Below are 4794 nucleotides of genomic sequence, written 5' to 3' on the forward strand. Positions count from 1 at the left end.
ATCATGACTGATTATGACTTCCCTTTGACCGGATACATAGATTCTATAGCCTTTAGTATTTTCACCATAGCCCATGAAAATTCCCTTCTTTCCAGATGCTCCCAATTTATTTCTTTTCTCTTTCGGCACATGAAAGTATACAGGGCTTCCAAAAATTTTAAAATGAGAAACATCAGGTTTCTTACTGGTGAATTTTTCTTGAGGAGTCTTGGAACCCAATGTTTGATGAGGGCATCGATTTTGTACATATACAGCAGTGTTTGCAGCTTCAGCCCATAGAAACTTAGGAAGACTTTGATCATGTAGCATGGCCCGAACAGCTTCCATAATTGTGGCGTTCTTCCTTTCTGCCACACCATTTTTTTCAGGAGTATATGGTGTAGTAGTCTCCCTCTTGATGCCAGACTCTTTACAAAAATCATGGAACTCATTAGATTCATATTCAGTCCCATTGTTAGTTCTTAAGATCTTGATCTTCTTTTCGGTTTGATTCTCGATTAGGGCTTTGAAGTGTCGGAACCAAGGGAACACTTCATCCTTCTTTTTCAAGAAGTAAATCCAGGTCTTTCGAGAATGGTCATCTGTAAAAGTAAGATAATATGAGTATCCTCCCAAGGAGTTCACAGGCATCATACCTGATATGTCTAAGTGAACTAGTTGTAATATATCGGAGGTCTTGCTTTGACTTGAAGGGAATGGTCCCCTTTTGAGCTTTCCTTCAGCACATCCCGGACATACACCTTCTTTCTCTACTTGGAATTCAGGCATCCCTGATACCATCTGTCTTACATCGGGTAGAGCTTTGTAATGAAGGTGGGCAAACCTCCGATGCCAAAGTTCGGACTGAAGCGTTGTGTCACAAGAAATGACACCTAGCGGACTTCCACCGACTTGATATAAAGAATCAACTCGAAACCCAAGAGTGAAAGCATCTTTAACATTATTTTTCCATATGTGTACCTTACCATCGCTGAAGGTTACCTTATAGCCTTTGTCTTCCATTTCCGAGATGGATACCAGGTTCCTTTTGAGATCAGGTACATATAATACATCTTGTAAGTGAATCGTATTACCTTGATTCAGTTTAAGAGAAACATTGCCTACACCTTTCACTGGGTATTTCATGTCATCTCCAAGGACAATTTCCAGGTTAGTTTCTTTCTCTACCAGATTATAGAGTACTTCTTTGTAACCAGTGAAGTGTCTTGAGGCACCACTATCAATGAGCCAAATTCCCATTGAGTCCGAAGGAGCGGAGGTAGATAGAGCAGCTGGTAGATAATATTCAGCCTGCTTATCGTCAACAGTGTTAGATTCATACCTGGAATTTCTAGCCTTCTTGAATGGTTGCCCTCTTCCTTGATTTCCCACATTCCTTTTTCCTTTGTTGTTGAATTTTCCATTCCTTCGATTACCATGAGAGGGATTTTGATCATTGTCACAGTGAGAGTCCTTTCTATCAGGGCATTCCCTTGCATAGTGACCTGCTTTATTGCAAATGAAACATCGTCCTTTTCTTCCACCCTTAAATCCAGCCTTTCTTTTCAATTTAGACCCAGAATTATTTCTTTTCTTAGCATGAGAAGAAAAAGTAGCAGGAGGACCTTTAGGCAAAGGCATTTCCTGCTCTTCTACCCTTGTTTGTTCTTGAATGCATCTAGCCATTAATTCCTCGAAACTAGGAATTACATTATTGTTCAGAAGAGTAGTCCTGAACACATACCATTCAGATGGTAATCCTTCGAGAGTTGTGCCATTTCTCTGTCAGTAATGGTTTCCCCAATAAATAGGAGATCGTTCTTGATCTCGGTGATTCTTAAGAAGTATGCTTGCATACTTTTATATTTACCCTTCTTGATTTCCCTCAACTTATTTCTCAGAAACAAAACTTGATTTGCATCATTAAATTTAAATAAACTCACCAGTCTGTCGTAGATTTCCTTGGAGGTGTCTAGATCAGAGATGTAGGCCACCAAGCGCTTGTTGATAGAGTCCCGGATGATCTTCTTTGTTTTGACTTCTCCATTTTTCCATTTGTTCCAGGCAGCAGCAGATGCATTTGATGAAGGCTCAACAATATTGCCTCTTACATGGTCCAGCACTCCTTGATCTTCAAGGGTTAGATCGATAGACATCTTCCATCCGTGATAGTCAGCTTTCTCACGGAGCTTGTCTTCGGCAGGAAAGAGTGTTGAGGACCCCATAGTTCTTTTAGGATAGCCTTGCCAATCTTCTCTTCAATGATTGCTCTTGCTCTTGCTCGGGCTTTGTCTTCACCTCAGCTCCGATACCATGTTAAGTTATGGTATGTTCTATGCTTATAATAGTTTACTTCATTTTCTTATTATATTCCACTGATTAGCAATCACATGTACATAAAGTAAAGTGCAGATAGAACATTAAACGATCGACAGAAAACAAGCCAAGACAAGAGACACAAGATGTGGCGGCTAGCCAGGGACAAACCCCACAATGTGTGGGGAAACCCTTTGATCAAATCTTCTTTTATCTTCAATAATTCAGCAGAGAGAAATAATACAATAAATCTGATTCATATCAGCAGTAGCAAACCCTAGATCAGTAGCATCAACATTAGCGGCTTCATTATCAAACTAGGGCATACCATATCTCACAAACCGACAGTCGGATTGACTTCATTCCACCACCAAAAGTTTCGGCTTCCAGAGGAGGTTCAGATGAACCTACAGCGCAATTCAGATGAGGAGATCTTCTAGGCCACGCAAGTCAATCTTTACTTCTGTAGTTGCAGCTTCAGTTTCAGCAGTTTCCGGCTTCAAACTAGGGCAGTCGATATCTTGCAAACCGTTCGTCGGATTGACTTCATTCCACCACCAAAAGTTGCGGCTTTCAAAGGAGGTTTAGATGAACCTATAGAGCAGTTCCAAAGAGGAGATCTTCTATGCCACGCAAGTCAATCTTTACTTCTGCAGTTGCAGCTTCAAATTCAACAGCTTCCGGCTTCACATGTGTGAGAGAGAGAGACCCATTTCAGCGGAGTAGAGAAGAGACTCATATCTGCGGAATAGAGAGAGAGAGATGTGATGAGATGAGTGAGTCCAAATGAGGAAAAGTCCTCTTATATTTATACACAACGTTGGTGGGTGAATAGATGCGACTGTTGGGCTTCTGAGCCTACATGAGTTGTAGGTCGGCTTGATAATAATTCCATAATCAAAATAAATTCATATCTCCATGAATAATTATCGAAATTGGATGATCTTTATATCAATCCTACACCTCTCGACGAGAGGAATCTAATAAAAATATTATTAGCCATGAATAAGATGACCCACATGAAGTTTTTCCCTGGTTGCCAATTTTACCAATATATTTTACTTCCCGGACCCTTTCGGGTCCGGGCTTCATTGTAATCGCACTGCCCCAAGGCTCCCTTCAGATTTTCGTTATATAACAAAAATTCATGAAATACATTAAAAAAGGTCAATCCGCAGACTTCAAATATTATAAAACATCATATATAATGCCATCGGGTCACCCATATGTATATGCAAAGGCCCTGCCCCATGGTTTCCGCCGATAGCAATCCGGTGATGTAACGTGGGCCGTCGATCTCCACGCGCGATCGACGGTCCACGTTTAATCGCTGATCGCAGTCGCAACTTCCATATTGTTTGCGCCAATACTGCCGATTTGTCTTCGCCAATTGTGGCCCGCCGATCCGATCATCGGAAATCGTTGATTGGTGGTGTCCAGCGCCAATTGCCACTACCCGCCTGTGCCGATCAGATCCACCGATGCGATCCGCCGCTTAGATCTGGGCTGTTGATAAGCCAGATCTAATGGTTGTTGTGCATTTTTTAGTTTTAAGCCTACGATAATGGTTTTTTACTGTTTAAATGTGTTTTTTGCCTCCCAATAGCGCATTTCTGCGCTTCCAAGGGCTCTCCTCCCTCGCTTGTTTCAATCGATGGATGATCTTAAGCACTTTTGGAGACTTTGGGAGTGTTTTGGATCCATTTTTGGGCCAAATGCCAACAAAGCTAACAGCTACTACTGAGAGGACATACAAGTCCACATTGATTCATCCCAACAAGTGTGTAACCTTCTAGATGCATCATGAACACTCTAGGTAATGGTTTTGGTAGCCTTCAACACCTTACTAAACTTTTGGATAACCAAATTGTCCTCCATCTTAGTTTCCTAAATAAGGACAATGGATGGCCTTTCTCTTTTGATCAGTCTTCTCATGTAATGTTCCTTATTACCCAATCTTCAACAATTCCAAGAGAGTACTTTCAACATATTACAGATTTTGTACTTAGGATCCACATAAGGGTGGAGATTATCTAGAGGTATCATGTGTATTCTTCTTTCCTATTGATCCGGGGATTATTCTTTGTTGTCCAAATTCTTAATCATTTTCAAAATCTTCCTGTCTCTTCTCCTTTGCAACTTCTCTACCCTTCTTCCCAAATCACACTTCTTGAACCACATCTAGTTTCTCATCATTTTTTTTGTCTTTCGTGTACATGGATCGTTTCCCTCCCAACGAGAGGAGCTATGGGAATTCGATCCCTTAGGCGATATGGGAATTTCCCCAAATTTCCATATTGCTGGCCACTTCTGTAAAGAGGGGAAATTATTGATATTTAACCAATATTGTATAAATTAGGATTTTGTTGATCGCTACAGCAGTGTCTGAAATGTCAGTCATGACATTGAGAGGATCAAGAGCTAGACTGTCATATGTATTTGTATGAGAAAAACCTAAGGGACCTTCATGAGTATACCCAAAGGTAATTTTATCTCTAT

The sequence above is a fragment of the Pinus tabuliformis genome, chromosome 7 (genome assembly GCF_031772625.1).
Source record: "Pinus tabuliformis cultivar Carrire ecotype Pingquan chromosome 7, CPIR1, whole genome shotgun sequence".
NCBI lineage: Eukaryota > Viridiplantae > Streptophyta > Pinopsida > Pinales > Pinaceae > Pinus > Pinus tabuliformis.